This window comes from Pan paniscus, chromosome 5 (genome assembly GCF_029289425.2).
Source record: "Pan paniscus chromosome 5, NHGRI_mPanPan1-v2.0_pri, whole genome shotgun sequence".
Lineage (NCBI taxonomy): Eukaryota > Metazoa > Chordata > Mammalia > Primates > Hominidae > Pan > Pan paniscus.
Window position 1 is genome coordinate 56,308,535 of NC_073254.2, and position 21,788 is coordinate 56,330,322.

At 40.4% G+C, this 21,788-nt stretch overlaps 2 protein-coding genes and 1 non-coding gene across 10 annotated transcripts in view; 2 read left to right on the plus strand and 1 right to left on the minus strand.

The window, feature by feature from the left end:
• Window positions 1–21,788, plus strand: part of TOMM6 (translocase of outer mitochondrial membrane 6) — an 84,120-nt gene that overhangs the window by 28,636 nt on the left and 33,696 nt on the right. The gene's annotated exons all lie outside the window — the stretch shown is intronic.
• The window catches only part of USP49 (ubiquitin specific peptidase 49), a 106,787-nt gene that overhangs the window by 25,628 nt on the left and 59,371 nt on the right, over window positions 1–21,788 (minus strand). For 2 of the 8 annotated variants that reach the window (XM_055113595.2, XM_055113592.2), the window contains exon 1: window positions 556–14,501. The exons of the other annotated variants lie outside the window; for them this stretch is intronic. The gene's annotated coding sequence lies outside the window, so the exon portion shown is untranslated. Of the gene's footprint in view, window positions 1–555; window positions 14,502–21,788 lie in introns of those variants that run through there. 8 annotated transcript variants of the gene reach the window in all.
• On the plus strand, window positions 17,334–17,473 carry LOC112440252 (small nucleolar RNA SNORA8). The gene has a single exon (XR_003028427.1). It is a non-coding gene; the product is annotated as a small nucleolar RNA SNORA8 (small nucleolar RNA).

Genomic DNA, 21,788 nt, shown 5'->3' on the forward strand with positions numbered 1-21,788 from the left:
GGGCAGTGTCCTCACAGGCTGCTGCATTTTCCCATTTTCCCTATCAGTGCCATTGTCTCTGAATAGGGGGTGGATGAGGGGTAACCTATAAGTCATAGTGCAGCTCAAAGACCCCCTGGAGAGGCTGAATTCTCTAAGAAGGGTTCGGAAGCTCTGACAAAATGTGTTCTTAGCTCTCTGACCCAAGAGCTGGAATGTCCACTTACGCAGCAGCTCTTGGCCACAGTCAACAAGACCTGACATGCTAGGTGTGCCAGAGCCCTTGTGAGGTGTGCTATCACTCATTTGTCACCAGTAATCAAGTGCTGATGTTCAAGAATGAGTGTCTAATCATAGGTTACAGCAGATGTAAGGTTATGCCAGCATGATAATAGCTCACTTGCATTAGGATCTGCTTTCTTCAATGAAAAAGGAGTAGAGTTCATCTAGGGAACTGGGCCTGGCATACAACACTGGTTTGCCCATGGAAAGGGGCTATCTCTGCGGCCATGCAGGGAAATGACAAAGGCAGAACACCTGACGTGGCACAAATGCTTTGTTCCATACCCTCCGTACCTTCATCCTCTGCTCTCTTTTGTTTGCTTCCTTCCTCTTGCTACAAATATTCTCAAGTGTCTTCTGTCTAAAAAGAGAGAGAGACACACAGACAGACAGACAAAAGTTTGCCCTGCCTCTAGACTATCCTTGACACTATTTTTAGATTCTTTCTCCTTCTGGCAAGAGTAATGTGCAGGTTCATCCTCCTCACAATTCACTCCTTAACACCTCCTTTTTGTAGAAACTGTTTTCTCAAAGGTCACTAGTAGTTTCCTTATAGCTAAATTCATTAACCTTTTCTCAGTCCCCATCCACATTTTTTCTACACTTAACACTGCACAAACATTCTCTTGAATTTTAGACAACTGTTCTTATCTGGTTTGCTTCCTGTGTCTGTAATTACATCTCTGTTTTCAGGTCTCCCTTCCTTGAAATTTAGGGTTTCCTTAAGGCTCCGTCCTCAGCTCTCTTCTCAATTTTATCTATTTCCTAAAACTTTAAGCATCATTTAAATACAGGATTATATATTTTGATACGTTTTAAAAACTAAAAATTATTGATAGTTTACATGCCATAAAATTCACTCATGTAAAGTAAAAACCTGATAATTTTTAGTGTACTCACACAGAGTTCCACACTCTATTATTATTATTATTATTATTATTTTATTTTTTAAATTGAGACAGGGTCTTAGTCACCCAGGCTGGAGTGCAATGGCATGATCTCAGCTCACCACAGCCTTTGCCTCCTGGGCTCAAGTGATCCTCCCAAGTAGCTGGAAGCACAGGCGCGCACCACCATGCCCAGCTAATTTTTTGTATTTTTGGTGGAGATGAGGTTTTGCCATGTTGCCCAGGCTGATCTCAAATTCCTGAGCTGAAGTGATCTGCCCACCTTGGCCTCCCAAAGTGTTGTGATTACAGGCATGAGCCACTGCACCTGGCTATTATTATTATTATTTTAGAGACAGAATCTCGCTATACTGCCTAGGCTGGACTCAAACTCCTGGGCTCAAGTGATCCTCCTGCCTCAGCTCCCCGAGTAGCTGGGATTATGGCACATGCCACCACGCCTGGCTCCCACGCATGCTTTTTTTTTTTTTTTTTTTTGAGACAGAGTCTCGCTCTGTTGCCAGGCTGGAGTGCAGTGGCGCGATCTCACTTACTGCAACCTCCGCCTCCCGGGTTCAAACGATTCTCCTGCCTCAGCCTCCCGAGTAGCTGGGACTACAGGCACACACCACCATGCCCAGCTAATTTTTGTATTTTGAGTAGTGACTGGGTTTCACCATGTTGGCCAGAATGGTCTCAATCTCTTGACCTCATGATCCACCCGACTCGGCCTCCCAAAGTGCTGGGATTACAGGCATGAGCCACCACGCTCGGCCTTTCTTTTTTTTTTTTTTTTTTGAGATGGAGTCTTGCTCTGTCGCCCAGGCTGCAATGAAGTGGCGCAATCTTGGCTAACTGCAACCTCCGCCCACTGGGTTCAAGTGATTCTCCTGCCTCAGCCTCCCGAGTAGCTGGGATTACAGGCGCCCACCACCATTTTTCTTTTTTCTTTTTTTTTTTTTTTGAGATGGAATCTCGCTGTGTCATCTAGGCTGGAGTGCAGTGGCGCTATCTCAGCTCACTGCAACCTCTGCCCCCCAGGTTCAAGCAATTCTCCTGCCTCAGCCTCCCGAGTAGCTGGGACTACAGGTGTGCACCACAATGCCCAACTAATTTTTGTATTTTTCGTAGAGACAGGGTTTCACTGTGTTAGCCAGACTGGTCTCGAACTCCTGACCTAAAGTGATCCACCCACCTAGGTCTCCCAAAGTACTGGGATTACAGGCATGAGCCACTTCACCGGGCCACTCCCACACATACTTTTGAATCTCAGGTTGAATTTCACATAATAATATCTGCTTTATGGTATACTACTATTAATGATATTTTCAGGATGAAACTACTGAACATGTTTTGTACTTTTTTGTTTGGTAGCAGTGATAATCCTATACTGAGCTATATATATAGTTTCATCCAGATCTCCTGGTGATCAAGATCTGTAAGATGACTGATGGGTGTTAAGGAGATGCCACCTGTGGTACAAAGCTAATAAGCAAGCTGGCCCTGAAGGGATCAGACTTTTTGATTAATTAACTTAACATTCTTGCTATAAGAGTTCTGTACCTAAAACCTAACCCCTTTTCCAGGAGGATAGCTGACTGGAGGCAAGATGGCAAAAGAAAACTGGTCATATTAAATTCAAGGATTCTGAATACACTGGGAGAACACGTGTACACACACACACGCGCGCACACACACATGCACAGTCTTAGAAATGTTATCCTCGACTCTCTGCAGAGGAGAAGTGGCAGCCAAAAGTGGATGAGAACCAGATTGGCTGGGTAAGGATTAAGCTTCAGAGCTTAGTAGTTTGTGCTGCCTCCAGATCAAAGGGGCCTACTTGCTACAACCTGGTGAGGCCATTCATACGGCTGATGTTAAACAAGCATGACATGCATTTTGAGCCACCCCAGGATCCTGTCCCCAGTTTGTCCCACTGCTTAGGCCCTGCTCAATAACAGTTCCCTCACTAACCTGGGGAATCAGCTCTGTCCGCACCTTGGTCAGCTAACCCAACTTCCCTATGAATCCCAACACATGAATGTTCCAACCAATGGAAGAAAGATGTCACTCACAGGCCAGAATTTTTCTTAAGCCAAGAAAGGATTATCCTGTGCAACAGAACCCCTGATCTCATTTGCTAACTCTTCCTTTTACTGAAGATAAGCATTATACTCTGTCTTTAGCCATACTGTATATGTGATCCAATGGCACATAGATCAGCTCCATTAAGTGCAGCACATGTACAATGAGACTTACACAATGCAAACTACTTCCTGTGTGTCATTCTGCTTGGGATTACCACATTAGTATTAAGAGTCTCCCTAAAGGAAAGTGGGGATAAAAGTCTGTACAGAAATGAAAAGATTTCTCTTTTTAAAATATTTGTTGAGATTTTGTGCTTTTGAAATGGAACAGGAAATCAGTTGGGGTGAAGAGCCAGATACAAGGTCGGGTTCGGATAAATAAACCCCCAAACAGCATGTGGATATCTGCAAGCAGGTATTTAGAATATCTATACAATAAAACCTGTAAGGGGAAACCCAAAAGCCACTCAAAGTCTTTTGTTTTGTTTTGTTTTGTTTTAGCATGATCTCCCTGACAAGCTAGTGATAAAACAAGGTCCGAACTAATGGCTCCCTGTTCTCTACTGCCACATGGGAAAATTTTATCCCGACCACTGAGAGAATCAGGATTTACCCTTCTAAAAGCTGACCAAAGGAATCATGGTTCATCCCTGTACTATGCCTCTCTAACGCCATGTTCTCTACAGCAGCTAGACAGGCAATCATTAAAAAAATACATATATATATACATATCAAAGTGTATATATGTATATATGTCAGACTTTCTTGAATTGTACCCTTGACATATGTGTGGTTTATGAAAATTATACCTCAGTACAGTTGTCAAGCATTATTCAAACACGTACACAGATCTGAGTAATTTACTCCTAATAAAATAGGGGATGTAGGCAGTGGCTTCTTAAAAGTATTAGGTGAAAACTGACAGGAAATGTTATAATAGATGGATAAGGCTGACAATACCTAACTCTACTGATCAATTTTGCATGAAACTAGGGCAACTAGACCTCCCTGATTCAATGCCATGAAAGGTTCATAGCAGCATTACCTATTATAAAATACTCTTGCTAAAAGAACTGAGCCTGAGTCCAAGGAAGCCTTTGGATCTAACTACCAGGTTATAGGAAACATAGGAGCCAAGAATATACTATCACAGGCTGCAATTAGCCAAATCACCAAATCGAAATGTGGCAAATGCTACAGGATCAGTCAGTCATATGGGTTCTTTAACAAATAAATGGCATGAAAAAAAGGCAAGTGGGAGTGGATTTGCTCCAGATTATCAGAAACCTAAAGACACAGCAATCAAATGCAATCTGTGGTTCTTATTTAGATCCATACTTGAACAAACCAACCATAAAAAGATATTTTTGAGATAACTGGGGAAAAATGTTTTAAAATACTGTCTGTATCTAGCTACATCATTAGTTTTTTTTTTTTAAAGTTTTATTGAGGTATAATTGACATACAGTGAGCTGCACATATTTAGTTTATAATTTGGTAAGTTTTAATATATGATATAGTTGTGAAACCACTGCAATTAAAACAATAAACACATCAGTCACCCCTAAAAGTTACCTTGTGCCCCTTTGTAACCCCTTCTTCCAGCTTCCCTCCCTACCACCACCCTTAGTCCACAACTAGAGAAACTGAACATGGACTAAGTATTAAATGACACCAAGTAATTATTAATTTGATGTGATAATGGTGCTGTGGTTCCATTTTTAATCTTTGTATGTAGAAATACCTCTGATATATTTATAGGTGAAATATTAATATTATGATTGATATATGGAATTTGCTTTGAAGTACTCCAGGAAAAAAAAAATAGTAGAAGGACAGAAAAAACAAGATTGTCAAAATGTCTATAATTGTTGAGGCTGGTTGACAGGTACATGGAATTCATTATACTATTCTCTTTATTTTGGGGTATGCTTGAAATATAACATAAAAATATTTTTAGGCCAGCATGGTAGCTCACACCTGTAATCACAGCACTTTGGGAAGCCAAGGCGGGCAGATCGCTTCAGCCCAGGAGTTCAAGACCAGCCTGGACAATATGGTGAGACCCCATCTCTACAAAAACTACAAAAAATTATCTGGGTGTAGTGGCATGTGCCTGTAGTCCTAGCTACTCGGGAGACTGACAATGGGAGGATTGATTGAGCCCGAGAGGTTGAGGCTGCAGTGAGCTGTGATTGTGCCACTGCACTCTAGGCCTGGGCAAGAGAACAAGACCCTGTCTCAAAATAAATAAATAAGTAAATAAATAAATAAAATACTTTCAAAGACAAAAAAAGCAAGCAATATATCAGTAGTGAGAGAAAACCTTGAGATACAAGCTATTCACAAATTAGATAGGTTATGAGATACTCTTCATTTTTACCATCATTTCTAGTTTTACTTTGAAATGTACCCTTTGAAAAACACCTCCCACCTGATCCCCCACACCAAATCAAAGTGGTGCAGTTTTTCTCAGTAGTGTTAGTCACAGAGATTGCCTGCATCAGCCTTTCTGTCTGGGCCTCAAGTTGCCCCCAACCCCACCACCCTACCAAATCTCTTTCAGTAACCTCATCAGATTTTTATCCACAATTTGTCCACAAAATTTCCTGATTATCTCTGTCTTTGGAGGGCATGAAGCCACTTTAGTCAGTCTGTTGAAATGCCCTTGCTTAGCCAAATGTTGTTCTCTCTTTCTGAAACTTCCCCTTTACTGGGAAAGAAAAGTCCAAGGCCGGGCATGGTAGCTCACACCTGTAATCCTAGTACTTTGGGAGGCTGAGGTGGGTAGATCATTTGAGGTCAGGAGTTCAGGATCAGCCTGGCTAACATGGTGAAACCCTATCTCTTTTAAAAAATACAAAACTTAGCTGGGTGTGGTGGTGGGCACCTGTAATCCCAGCTACTCTGGAGGCTGAGGCAGGAGAATTGCTTGAGCCTGGGAGGTGGAGGTTGCAGTGAGCCGAGATCGCACCACTGCACTCCTGATTTTTTAACAATTCTGCTCCTTCCTCATGGACTCCAATTATCCAGATGGAAAGAAGCTCATCCTATACATTTATAAGTCTCACTGTAGTCTCAGCAACAACAGCACAAAAATTATATATTTAAAAATCCAATATTTTTGTTTTTCTGACCCCAGTCACATAAAGGTTACCCCCAGTCTACATGACACTGGTTTTACGAAGCAAAATCTGGCCACACAGATCCAGCACAGTATTCACAAACACCAACCAACAGGTCGGTTTTCAATCATAGAAACAATGTGAAAAATAGCACTTGGTCTAGTTTAAAAAGCCTATTGAATCCATAATGTATGTATAGTAGAGTAATAGAATACTAGTGCTACCACTATAACAGTTAACTACCAAAAGTATTTTCTCTGAGAAAATTATTTCACACTTGCAACTTGAGACGCCAAGAATTGCTTTCCCAGCTGCAGCTCAAGCAGTGAAATTGGGAATCTCCCTCCTCCCACTTTCTCCACATGGCTGAAGAGGGCTTTCCACACATGGTCATTTGTATGGCAGACACATATACATTAGGAACTGTCTGCAGAGAAAAAAAGGAACAATTTCTGTGAATAGAAAATAAATCTGACTGGAATTTACAAATGGATCCTCAAGATTAGATGCTGGTGTCGGTTATTTTGGTGGTTGTTCTAAGAAATGGGAACCCGTCTTCCTGATGTCCTGCTGCTTAAACGACAGCAGTCCATTTAGTTCTGTGCCTCTCCTGCAACATACCAAAGCATATCTGTCAGGAAGGAGGCCTATCATATTTTGCATGAATGAAGACAACTTTTAGGCCAGGCACGGTGGCTCATGCCTGTAATCCCAGCACTTTGGGAGGCCGACGTGGGCGGATCACAAGGTCAAGAAATCAAGACCATCCTGTCCAACATGGTAAAACCCCATCTCTACTAAAAATACAAATTTAGCTGGGCGTAGTGGCGCGCGCCTGTCGTCTCAGCTACTCAGGAGGCTGAGGCAGGAGAATCGCTTGAGCCGAGATCACACCACTGCACTCAAGCCTGGCGACAGAGTGAGACTCCATCTCAAAAAAAAAAAAAAGACAACTTTTAAGTACTTGGTTTCAAGAGAAAAGATGACAAATATCCAAAGAAAAGGAGTCAAATACACAGGAGTATTTGTTAAATAAATACAGAAGGAGAACATTGGAAGCTACAAAGAGATCATTCATCATTCATGTACTTTAATAGGGGATAGGTTAAATGAATTATAAATCAGCCATACATGGAAACCACCAGTTATTTTTAAAAAACGAAAAAAGGGGCAGGGCTATATGTACAACCACTCAAAATATAGTATGTGAAAAAAGCAAAGAGGCAGAACAATGTGTATAATATATCATGAATATACATACAAGCATACATATACACACTCATGCAAATAAGAGGATAAACAAGCTGGTGACAGCACATGCTTTGTGGGATGGAGATGGAAAGGAGACTCAGTGGTCAATCTTTGTACCTTTTGGGGAAAAAAATCACATTACCTATTTTAAAAAAGGACATGGCACTGAGAAGATTCAGTGTTTCAGTAATCTTAAAAATTGAGGCATCAGCAAGATTACTGAAGATAAGCACAGAGCTAAAATGGTTTACTATGTTTTCCTTAGGAAGTAAGATTTAGAGATAGGCAATCTGGTATCTATGGTATATAGAGTACCTAAGGAATTCTAGTTAGTAGCACTAGCCATTACAAAAAGAGTCCCCTCCCCACATCTTTTCCATAAGCCGATGACTGCAAAATGCAGGCTATGAAGAGTCTGTACTCTGCAGAGTGGCAATATAGCAGAGCCTCAGTCAGTCAAATGTCAATCATTTGACATTTCTGATCAACCAAGGTACCAAGGTAATTTCTAGTCTTCTTCCCCAGGGGCCACCACCAAAAACTGTCCATAGAAGTGAATTTGTGGGCAGACTCTCTTTTCCCCAACTCTCAAGAGATCTTCCTTCCCCTCATGGAACAGCTCCTAACATTATTGCAGTGTACTGGTAATCTCTCTCAATATCCAACCAACCTCTCTGAAGTGGGCAGTGGAGGTGGTGGGGGGGTCGGGAGAGAGGGAGAGAGAGAGTGTGTGTGAGTGTGTGTGGGGGGTGGACAGTGAAGGGAATCGGCTGAATAGTGAAGCACTCCTCCTCCATACCATTCTAAATTTAAAAGGTGCACTATAAGCCTCAGTTTCTTAGTGCCTAAAGTTGGAGAGCACTAATACCTACACTTCAGAGAGCTGTTCCGAGGGAGGCTCAAATGAGATAGCCACGTACTCTGAAAGTAGTTAAACCTAATCAAAATACTGGCTGACTTGGCCAGCCTTGTTACTCATCCCCAGGCCAGTTATTTTTGCCTCCACAGAGCCTAAAGTCAGGCTGGTTTTCAGCATCTTACGGTAACTGAGTCTCTAGTTTTGATTTTATCCAGGAAATTTCATCTAATAAGGTGTTCATAATAAGTTATTCTTAAACAAGAAAATGGAGGACACTTTTATATTAAAAACAAGAAAAATCACTATCTTTTTAAAGCAAATTTGAGGGTTTTTCTAATATCCATTTCCTTAAATCTTGAAAAATTGTTTAATAGCAACACAGTGCAAGGATAATAAAAGTCCAATTTAGATGTTTAAAAAAAAAAAAAAAAAAACATAGCATCGCCGGGCACAGTGGCTCATGCCTGTAATCTCAGCACTTTGGGAGGCCGAGGCGGGCAGATCACCTGAGGTCGGGAGTTCAAGACCAGCCTGACCAACATGGAGAAACCCCGTCTCTATTAAAAAATACAAAATTAGCGTGGTGGTACATGCCTGTAATCCCAGCTACTCGGGAGACTAAGGAAGGAGAATCGCTTGAACCTGGGAAGCAGAGGTTGTGGTGAGCCGAGATCACGCCATTGCACTCCAGCCTGGGCAACAAGAGCAAAACTCTGTCTCCAAAACAAAAAACAAAAACAAGCCCATAGCATCACAAAATGCAGTCAAATTAAAGAAAGCAGAATCAGCCTTAGCTCACTCTCCCGTGGGGGTATGCCCATTGAATACTTACAGGTCCAAGAGAATGTGCTGCATGGCAAAAATATAAAGGGGGCCTTCTTTCAGATAAGGCATAGAAGGCATTTCAAAGACGTGAACTGTGCATGAACCCTCATCTCTTGTACAAGAATAAAGCAGACGTACTTCTGGGAACTCAACTATAGTGAGCAGGCACAAGAGGTGAGAGGACTGGGCCCTAATTGTACAAGAATCAAACAGGCTGACCACAAAAAGAGGGCCAGTGCATATCCAGGCAATGAACTTACTACAGTTTAAGTCCCACAAATCTTAGCTACCTCTGCCCTGTTTTAAAATATCAACCTCCTGGTGTGCCAGTAAGTCTCACCATTTGAATTAAGACATCAAAGTCCCTATTAAAGGCAAATATTTTAAGGGAAACACCCTAAGCCAATCAACTACCAATAACTAAGTGCAGGTTAATTTACTGTAGCAGGAGATGGAAAGCAGAGCTCAGGCGTATGATACTGCCTAAGTAAATGTTGACAGAAAGAAACTGAAGAGGAAGGGAAAAGCATGAATCATTGCCTGAGATCCCACAGAAGGAAGTTCCGAGCCTTAAGGTTGTAATGGACACCAACAAGAGAGGTCACTTAAAAGAAAAAAAAAAAAAGATATGAGAACACGAAAAATAAGTCTCACTGACCTCATAATTTTTTCCAGCATCTCTCCTATGTTGCCTGTGGTAAATGTGCTGAACACTGTACATACCCATGAAATTATTATATCAGTGAGGTATATCCTTAGCAAATATTCAATAATAAAACAAAGTATATATGTAATTTATTAAGTTTTTAAGAGATACAAATAACTAGAAAAGTAATTATTCTAAACTAACCTTTAGAATAATAACCTTTAGTTTATGAACAAGGTGTTGTGTGAGCCTGATTTCTCAGTAAATTTTAAAATTATTTTTGTCTTTTTTCCTTCAAGACAGCCTACCATTGAATGTTTATTATTTTTAAGTTAGTGATCACAGACAGCCTATAGCCAAGGGTAAATAAAGAATAGCCTTTTTGAAGACAGGACAACAGTCTCATCAAACCACCTAATTTAGCTACAATTAACTTATCAAAATATGTATCATCACTATACCTACCATTCACACAGAAACTTAACAGAACTAATAAGAACTAAACTGGGCCAGGTGCAGTGGCTCATGCCTATAATCCCGGCACTTTGGGAGACCGAGGCAGGTGGATCGCTTGAGTCCAGGAGTTCAAGACCAGCCTGGGCAAAATGGTGAAACCCCATCTCTACAAAAAATACAAAAAGTTATCTGGGCATGGTGGCATGCACCTGTAGTCCCAGCTACTCAGGAGGCTGAGGTGGGAAGATCAATTGAGCCCAGGAGGCATAGAGGCTGCAGTGAGCTGAGATCGCGCAACTGCACTCCAGCCTGGGTGACAGAGCAAGTGAGACCCCATCTCAAAAGAAAGAAAGAAAGAAAAGAACTAAACTGCTTTGAAGGAACTATGAATAAGAAACATCCTATCTAATACTGGCAGAAGCAAAATACAAAATAATACATATTACGCATTCCAAGAGACCAAACAATAGATCTCTAAGGGACCATTTAATGCATTACTAATTCTAAGAAGCCAACATATATAAGTCTGCTGACAAAGAAAATATGCCATAGAATTGTTCCAGACATGATTTGCTCCTTAATGGGAAGGTGGGAGCAGGACTGTTGAGGTGATGATGTCATTGAGCAGGTTCAAGAAATAAGGAATTGTCACATGACAATGATATAAAATGTCTCCAAAACAGCAATTAAGGTTTTATCTTCTGAGGTTGAAGTTAGAAAAAAAAAAAATACAGTGGACACAATAATCCATCTGCTAAAAATACTAAAACCCTGAGGTTTGAGTGACTGCAGAGTTCTGGGGCCCCCCAAACCCAATCAAAGTGACAGATACAACCTCACAGAGCCAAAGAGAGTATGACTGTGGAGGACTGTGGAGGACTGCCTGACCACAAATTGAAGGTCAGCAGTAAGAGGGGAGCATCCTCTGACCAATGGTTAGGCAGTGTTCTTCCTTCAGCTAAAGACAGCAAGTCCCCCAACTAAAAAATACAACTACTCAAGCCTGTTGATATCATATAAGGGCCTGATACCAACAGTCACTAAAACCATCCAGCAGACTCCCTCTGCACTGATTCCTTGCACAGAAAACCAAAATTGATTTTCCACATACCTCGGCTACAGGGAGAGAATGTAATAACAACCAAACTCAAATACTAGTTGGCTTAACAGTTCTATTTCTCACTGAAAATGAATCTTCACTCCAATGATGTTGATCATATAAGTCAGTTCCCAAGAAACTGGGCATCATACGTTATTCTCACAAACTTGAGGCTGAGAACCTTTAGAGATAAGGTCTAGACCCTAGTTATGACTTCACCAAGGTAATGCCACCTGGGAGGGCTCTGAGTAAGAAGCTAGCTAGCTGGCATTTTCAGAGGTAGGTTACTCCCCATTTATTTAAGATTTCTCCAAGTAGAATATAGTCAGGCCGGGCACAGTGGCTCACGCCTGTAATCCCAGGACTTTGGGAGGCCGAGGCGGATGGATCACTTGAGGTCAGGAGTTTGAGACCAGCCTGGACAACATGGTGAAACCCCGTCTCTACTAAAAATACAAAAATTAGCCAGGAGTGGTGGTGGGCACCTGTAGTCCCAGCTACTTGGGAGGCTGAGGTAGGAGAATTGCTTGAACCCAGAAGGCAGAAGTTGCAGTGAGCCAAGATTGCACCACTACCCTCCAGCCTGGGCAATAGAGCAAGGGGCAATAGAGCAAGACTCTGTCTCCAAAAAAAAAAAAAAAAAAAAAAAAAAAAAAAAAAAAAAAAATTTGCCTGGGTCCGGATACTTTTTGGTATTTTGATAATTAAGTTGCATTACAAATAATTAAATCAGCTATCATTTATTGAACACTTACTACATCCAGGCACTGTTCTGAAACTTAATATATGTCATTTATTTTTCTCAACAATCTAATGAGGCAATAATTTTAACCCCATTTTAAACAAAATAAACAGGCTCAGAGAAGTAAAGAAACTTCTCCAAGGTTGCACTGCTGGTACATGGCTGAGCTGTGAGATGAATTACAAAGCTGGCTTACTCAAATTTGATTGACCACTCTCAGAATTTAAAATTTTTTAAATTTACATTTTCTAAATTACTAAAGTAAAATTGAACATTCTTTCATATATCTATTGGCTATTTTTTCTCTACTGTCAGCTGACAAAACATATAATCACCACTAAAGCTACCACTCACATAAGAACTTACCAAAACTAATAAGAACTAAGCTGCGGCTGGGCGTGGTGGCTCACACCTGTAATCCCAGCACTTTGGGAGGCCGAGGCGGGCAGATCACAAGGTCAGGAGATCGAGACCAGCCTAGCCAACATGGGGAAACCCCATCTCTACTAAAAATACAAAAAAAAAAATTAGCCAGGCATGGTGGTATGTGCCTGTAGTCCCAGCTACTTGGGAGGCTGAGGCAGGAGAATTGCTTGAACCCGGGAGGCGGAGGTTGCAGTGAGCCAAGATGGCACCACTGCACTCCAGCCTGGGAGACAGAGCAAGACTCTGTCTCAAAAAACTAAGCTGCTTTGAAGGTGCTATCAATAGAAACATCATATTTAATACTGGCAGAAACAAAATAATAGGCATTACATATTCCAAGAGATCAAGCTTTGCCTATTTTTTGATTAGGCTGTTTTATATTTTTCATATTAAATGATTAGAGTTCTTTATATATTCTGAATACAAGGCCTCTGGCAGTCAGATGTGTTGTAAATATCCTCTGTCTGCAATTTGTCGTTTGTTTAAGGCATCTTTTGTCATACATAAGATTTATAGTTAATACAATCATATGACGCATCTTATAATTTCATCTTTTGTTTATGAAATCCTTTCTTATGCCAAGGTAATAAAGGTACTTGCCAACAGTTTCTTCTAAAAGTTTGAAGTTTACACTTAGGTTGTCAATACATCTGGATTTTTTCCTCCTAGCCTCACCCTTAATCATTTGAAATTTTGATTGGCATTTATTGAATTTATAAACTTATTTAGGGAAAAGTACCTCTTTATTATATGAAGTCCTCCCATCCATGAACATGCTATCTCTCTGTTTATCCAGGTCTTTTGATTATGTTTTCTCCCCAAGATATATATTTCTTATTTAGATATTTCCTGGATACTTTATAGTTTTTTTGTGGCTACTGTGAATAGAATCTTTAAAAAAGTATACATTTACTAAATGATTATTGCTGGTAGACAGGAATGTGATTGATTTCTGTATTAGGTTTAATCATATGAAACTGCAAATAAATATTTAACGACCATTTTGACCTACATAAATTATAATTTTGTATGGTTGAATCAAAAGGTTGCTGATCTGAAACTCAGCAACTTTGCAGAACTATTATTATTAGTTCTAATAATTTGTGGATTCTCTTGAATTTTTTTTTTTTTTTTTAAGATGGTGTTTCGCTCTTGTTGCCCAGGCTGGAGTGCAATGGCACGATCTTGGCTCACTGCAACCTCGCCTCCCGGGTTCAAGCGATTCTCCTGCTTCAGCCTCCCAAGTAGCTGGGATTACAGGCATGCAACACAATGCCCGGCTAATTTTGTATTTTTAGTAGAGATGGGGTTTCTCCATGTTGGTCAGGCTGGTCTCGAACTCCTGACCTCAGGTGATCTGCCCACCTCAGCCTTCCAAAGTGCTGAGATTACAGGCGTGAGCCACCGCGCCTGGCGGATTCTCTTGAATTTTCTATGGATGTCTACATAGTCTTCAAATATAGACAGCTTGGTCCTCTCTTTCTTGTCTTCTGGAATTAACCAGGAAGTTCAGTTGATTAGTAAATATTAAGGCTGATAGTGGGCACCATGTACTGTTCTTAACTTGAGAGGGAACAGGTCTGTAGTTTTACTGTTAAGTGTGATGTCTACCAAAGGAAGTTTTGGTTAACTTTAGGTTAAGAAAGTTTTTTATTTCTAGCTTTGTGAAAAAAATTTAATCAGACTAAATATTAAAGTTCATATAATGTTTTCTTCTGAACCTATTAAGAAAATAAGAAGAACTTCCCCTTTTAAAAATTAATATGTTGGATGATATCAGTGATGTATTTTCTGATATGAAACCATCCTTGCATATAATAATTTAAACAAACTATTTGGTCTTGATGTTTTGTTTTTTAATACAATAATACATTCAATTTGCTAGTACTGTTTAGATGTTTCAAATCCATTTTTAGAAGATTAGCCTTTCATTTTCTTATAATATACTGACCTTCCCTGTTTTGTACCAAGATTATACTAACCTCAAAACCTGAGATAGCAGCTTTCCCACTTTATCTCTTCTCTAAAACAGTTTAATTCTTCTATGGTTTATCTGTTCCATGAAGGTCTGATAAAACTTACCTGTAAACCTGTCTCATCTAGGCATTTTGTAGGATTGTTTCAATGTTTAATATAGCTAAGTTCAGATGAAGATCCAAAAATCCTCCCAGTGATCACAGGTCTCCAAGTCTTGGGAAATTATGCCTTGGTAACCTAGTGTCTACTTTAACCCCTACAGAAATTCCATATAAGTTTATACTTTTGAAAATAAATAAATAGTATGTTAATGACAGACAATGATGGAGCAAACGAAACAGATTTGCAACCAATTCAAATTTAGGAAAGCAGGCCAGGCGTGGTCGTGGTGGCTCACACCTGTAATCTCAGTATTTTGGAAGGCCAAGCCAGTGGATCACCTGAGGTTAACCAGTTCGAGACCAGCCTGGCCAACATGGTGAAACCCCATCTGTACTAAAAATACAAAAATTAGCTGGGCATGGTGGTGCGTACCTGTAATCCCAGCTACTCAGGAGGCTGAAGCAAGAGAATCACTTGAACCTGGGAGGTGGCGGTTGCAGTGAGCCAAGATAGCACCACTGCACTCCAGCCTGGGCAACAGAGCAAGACTCCGTCTCAAGAAAAAAAAAAAATTTAGGAAAGCAGCATGAAGCACCAGTGCTGACTGGCCAAGAGATTGTTATACACTGGTGCTACCTGTACAGGCTGATTGATAGGAACCTCCACACAAGATAACCTGCATTGTCACTATAAAAGGCAGAGCTATCGACTGGGATTGGTGACTCATGCCTGTAATCCCAGCACTTTGGGAGGCAGAGGTGGGCAGATCACCTGAGGTCAGGAGTTCAAGACCAGCCTGGCTAACATGGTGAAACCCCGTTTCTACTAAAAATACAAAAAATTGCCAGGCGCAGTGGCTCACGCCTGTAATCCCAGCACTTTGGGAGGCTGAGGCGGGCAGATCACGAAGTCAGGAGTTTAAGACCAGCCTAACCAACATAGTGAAACCCCGTCTCTACTAAAAATACAAAAATTAGCCGGGCGTGGTGGCATGCACCTGTAACCCCAGCTACTCAGGAGGCTGAGGCAGGAGAATCGCTTGAACCCAGGGGGTGGAGGTTGCAGTGAGCCGAGATTGTGCCGCTGCACTCCAGCCTGGGCAACAGAGCGAGACTCCGTCTCAAAACAGAAATAAAAATAAAAATAAATAAAAATACAAAAAATTAGCCAGGCGTGGTGGTGCGCACCTGTAATCCCAGCTACTCGGGAGTCTGAAGCAGGAGAATTGCTTGAACCCAGGAGGCAGAGGTTGCAGTGAGCCGAGACCGTAACATTGCACTCCAGCTTTTGGGCACCAAGAGCAAAACTCCATCTCAAAAAAAAAAAAAAAAAAGTAGAGCTACCATTTTTGAAATAAACTAATCATTTTTCTTCACCACTAACTCTCCTGAGCTTCTAAATCCATACTGCACATTAAACATTACTCCAAACTAAAATTAAAACCACCACCACAACAACCCATAACCTCCGCTTTTAATGGGCTGTCTGTATGATAAAGTCCAAGTTCCTCAGACAGACCTTCAAAAGTATCACATACAATCTGACCCCAAACAAGCTTCTCATATTATCTCCCACCCTTTCTTTGTGTCCAAACAACCAGATGGACTGGTCTACTCACTATTTCTTCAGACGTCCCAAGAACAGTCAATTCCTTGAGATGCTATCCTTCCTCTTCTGTACTAACCCTCAAAAGCCAGCTTAGGTCCTGTCCTTTTTTAAAGGCTTTTCCTGACCATTCTACTACCCAGTGAATCTCTCCCTCAAAGAACACCTCATTGTTCACAATCCTCAGTTGTTTTATCTGGTTTACTAACCATAGTCCAAACTCCTTAAGGCAAAGTCTGTACTGTTTTTTTTTTTTTACCATTCACCCCCTGCACAAGGCTCTTGATATAAAGAACTAAGAACTTGACCCCAAATCTTTCCTGGGCATCTTTTACTCATGTTACCTGATAGTCTTGATTTGTAATTCTAGGTGGAGCTGCTTCCCTTTGATAAATTAACTGAACAGAGACAATTATCTTCTGAAATTCTGTGATGATAGCTCATTTAACCTATTTTCTCCCAGTTGTAGCTCCTTTGCAGGGCACTATGTAAGACTATCATGCTTTCCTAGCTACATATGTATGTACTGGCAAATGCCTAAGTCCTAGTATAAACAAAATTGGGTATGTGCAGGCAAAAAAGTCAAATGTTTAAAAAGACTTGGCTTTCAATAAACAGCTCACACACATGGTGTGTTGCTTGCAAAGAGAAAAAACAAGCACGGTAAAGATGCCATTTTTAATGGCTCCCAAAAATATGACATACTTAAACGTGTTTTTTTCCAACTAGAAACCTGGTGTTATTATGAGGACTGGGTTGTTCAAGGATACCAGCTTCCATGAAAGGGTATTTTTGGCAAGCACTTTATCACTAGAAATTAGTCAAAAAAAAATTTTCTGAGCACTCGCCTACAATATACCAAACACTATGCTTTAGGTGTAGAAATCAGCCAAAACAAGATTAGGCAACATTACAAAAATATCAACTAACTAAAATGATTGACTAACTGGATGTCTTAAATCTTAAAACACTAGAATAATTTAATTGCATTGCCATGGTATCTGCACTCAGTAGTTTATTCCTGCTGGGTGTCCAAAGATCAGTGCCATAGAAATTCAGTATCTAGCATCACTGATTTTCTTGGCTTTGTGCTTGTTAAAACTTGGTATTTCTATTGACACAGTATTTCTTTTTTTCTTTCTTTCTTTTTTCTTTTTTTTTTTTTTGAGACAGAGTCTCGCATTGTTGCCCAGGCTGGAGTGCAGTGGTGCGTCCCCGGCTCACTGCAACCTCCACCTCCCGGGTTTACACCATTCTCCTGCCTCAGCCTCCCGAGTAGCTGGGACTACAGGTGCCCGCCACCATGCCCGGCGAATTTTTTGTATTTTTAGTAGAGACGGGGTTTCACCGTGTTAGCCAGGATGGTCTCGATCTCCTGACCTCATGATCCGCCCGCCTCGGCCTCTCAAAATGCTGGGATTACAGGTGTGAGCCACCATGCCCGGCCTTGACACAGTATTTCTGTAGTTCTATAGTTTCCTCATACTGTTCAGATTCATATAGTCTTCAATAGCAGCTAGAAAAAACTCACTAAGAATAAATATAATCAAATATTTCTTTTATTCTTTTGCTTCTCAGTAAATGTTTTCTCATTAATTCTCAGTAGAAATAATTTCAGAATTATAATAATAAAGTATTTAAGCACTGACGGGAAACACTACTCCAATAACTTCTTCCATACTCGAACAATTTTTGAAAGATTTTAGAAAAGTGATTCTAATTTGAAATTCAAATAGTGCAAATAAATCCATGTAAAATAACTATACCAAACCTTCTCTCTCAGTAGTTCTTATTGGTATGGGTAAAAATATAGGTTAAAATAAGGCAAAGGTGGACAAGATTATCACAGCATGTGTGTAAGATTTCTGAAATGTAAGAAGTAGTAGCAAGATTTCTGGACCCTAGAAAGGGCCAAATGATGAGGTTTGGGGTGATAGTACATTTGGAAAACCCTATTTATTAACCTAGTCCACACTATTCGGCATGTGATTTCAAATCTGTCTTGGCAGTTTATCTACGAAGCTGTTGCTGAATTCTGCCCTTATGGCAAAACACTGCCAATGTTGGTAAAGTGAGCACAAAACTAGAAAACATGTTGAGTATATTAAGTGGGTCCACTTTAAAACTTTAAACAAAGCTTTCACCTGTACACATATTTGAATAGCTAAGAACATTGAAACATGCACGCCCATTACTAGGAAGAAATCAAAGTAGGCAACTAAAGGAAATTTGTCCTATTTAAAGTTCTCATGAGTTCTTCTGCAGTATGGGGCATTCTTGGGTCTCTGATGTCCTTGAGATGTCTGACCTATGATTCTCTAGTTAATAACTACCAATTCCATTCCTATGATACCCATACTTTACCTCACTCTATCATAACATCGAGCACTGAGCACTATCTAAAAAGTCTCTCATGCTGTTGAGAAAATGGAAACAATGATTATACAATAATAACAGCAATAAAAATTAGTAAAGAACATCAAGTATCAGGTATTTTTCATATCTTCTCTAGTCCTAAAATGCCCAGACACTATTATCCCAATTTTATATATGAGGATCTTGAATATCAGAGAGGGTAAATGATATGGTTTGGATCTGTGTCCCCACCAAATCTCATGTTGAATTGTAATCCCCAGTGTTGGAGGTGGGGCCTGGTGGGAGGTGACTGGATCATGGGGGCAGTTTCTCATGAATGATTTGGCACCATCCTCTTGAAGCTGTTCCTGTGATAGCGTGTTCTCACGAGATCCAGTTGTTTAAAAGTGTGTAGCACCTCAACATTCTCTATTTTGCTCCTGCTCCACCCATGTAAGATGTGCCTGCTTCCCCTTCACCTTCCGCCATGATTGTAGTTTCCTGAGGCCTCCCCAGAAGCAGATGCCACTATGCTTCCTGCAGAATCATGAGCTGATTAAACCTCTTTTCTTTGTAAATTACCCAGTCTCAGGTATTTCTTTATAGCAATGTGAGAATGGACTAATACAGTAAGTATTCTCAAGAACACTCACATAGAAAATAGCTGAGTCAAGGTTCCAGCTCAGTACTGCCTATCTTCAGTTTTTATAATATATGATTGTATTCAAGAAATAGGAAAGAAAAAAATAATGTTAAGAGTAGAAGTGGAGAGATGGTAATAAGGAAAGAAGACTGATGATTCTTAAGGAGATGAATCACTCTAAGCCCAAACCACCACTAGTCTTCAATATGGGTCTCTACCCACCATCAAAGGGGCAATCATTAGGTTAGAGAACACAGCTTGCTTACCACTGGGTGCCGTGTCTTATATTTGCTTGGTATATCCCAGAGGGGAAAAGACTTAATAATGACTTTTGGATGGGTGGATGAGATGGAAGGATGACAAACGCACATTTAGCATGCAAAGGAGGCTTTAGCCAACTTAAACGAATGCTCATGCCATTAACATTTCCATTACAAGATTCTGAAATGCAGTCATGAAAGCCAATTTAATTGCAATTTAGATTTGCTAGGTTAGTCAAGTATGGAAAATGGAAGGAATTGGGAAGTAAACACAACTGTTATTTTAAGAACTGGAAAATCTGGCCGGGTGCAGTGGCTCACGCCTGTAATCCCAGCACTTTGGGAGGCCGAGGTGGGTGGATCACGAGGTCAAGAGATGAAGACCATCCTGGCCAACATGGTGAAACCCCGTCTCTACAAAAAATACAAAAAATTAGCCAGGCATGTTGGCAGGCACCTGTAGTCCCAGCTACTTGGGAGGCTGAGGCAGGAGAATCACTTGAACCCGGGAGGCGGAGGTTGCAGTGACCCGAGATTGCGCCACTGCACTCCAGCCTGGTGACAGAGCGAGACTCTAAAAACAAAAAACAAAAACAAAAAACACCAGAAAATCCAAGCTAACAAAAGGTAGGTAAAGTAAAATTTATGAAATGATATAAACTGGCTGGGCACAGTAGCTCATGCCTGTAATCCTAGCACTTTGGGAGGTCAAGGTGGGAGGATTGCTTGAGTCCAGAAGTTCAAGATCAGCCTGAGGAAGATGGTGAGACCATCTCTACAAAAATAAAAAATAAAAAAATTAGCTGGGCATGCTAATGTGTGCCTGTAGTCCTAGCTACTCAGGAGGCTGAGGTGAGAGGAGCACTTGAGCCCAGGAGTTCCAGGCTGTTGTGAGTTATGATCATACCACTGCACTCCAGCCTGGGTGACAGAGTGGCACTCTGTATACAAAATAAATAAATACAATACAAATTGAGTAAGAAAACAGTTAACAGACATAGGTAGAGTAAGCTGGAAGGGAGTTGAAAAAGAAGGGGGTTTTTTGGCTCATAGAGAACACTAGGTCTTTCTTCACAAAGCAGTACCCAAAGGCTCTGAAATAGGACACCCTGACCACATAAAGAAAACTAAAAATAAAAACCACATGATCATCTCCATAGATGCAGAAAAGACTTCTGATAAAATTCAACATTGCTTCATGTTGAAAATCCTCAACAAACTAGGCACTGAAAGAACGTATCTCAAAATAATAACAGCCATCTATGACAAACCCACAGCCAACATCATACGGTATGGGTAAAAGTTAGAAGCATTCTACCTGAGAACTGGAACAAGATAAGAATGCTCACTCTCACGGCTCCTACTCAGCGTAGTACTGGAATTCCTAACCAGAACAATCAGGCAAGAAAAAGAAGTAAAAGGCATCCAAATAGGAAGAGAAGAAGTCAAACTATATTTGCAGATGATATAATGTTATAACTAGATCTTGGACAAGGTAGCATAAGAAAAAGTAAATTGATAAATAAAAATACAAAATACAAAATAATTTTATACCTAGAAAACCCCATAGTATCTGGCCAAAAGATCCTAGATCTTATAAACAACTTCAGTAAAGTTTCAGGGTGCAAAATCAATGTACAAATATCAGTAGCATTTCTATACACCAACAGTATCCAAACTGAGTGCCAAATGAAGAGTATGATCTCATTCAGAACAGACACACACACGCGCACACACACACACACACACAAACAAAATACCTAGGAATACAGCTAATCAGGGAGGTGAAAGATCTCTACAGCGAGAATTACAACACTGCTCAAAGAAATCAGAGATAACACAAATGGAAAAATACTCTATGCTCATGGATAAGAAGAATCAATATTGTTTAAATGGTCATACTGCCCAAAGCAATCTACAGATTCAGTGCTATCCCTATCAAACTACCAATGACATTCTTCTCAGAATTAGAAAAAAACTATTCTAAAATTCATATGGAACCAAAAAAGAGCCTGAATAGCCAACGCAATCATAAGCAAAAGAACAAAGCTGGAGGCATCACTGTTACCCAACTTCAAACTATACTTTAAGGCTACAGTCACCAGAACAGCATGGTACTGATATAAAAACAGACACATAGTCCAATGGAACAGAATAGAGAGCTCAGAAATAAAAACGTACA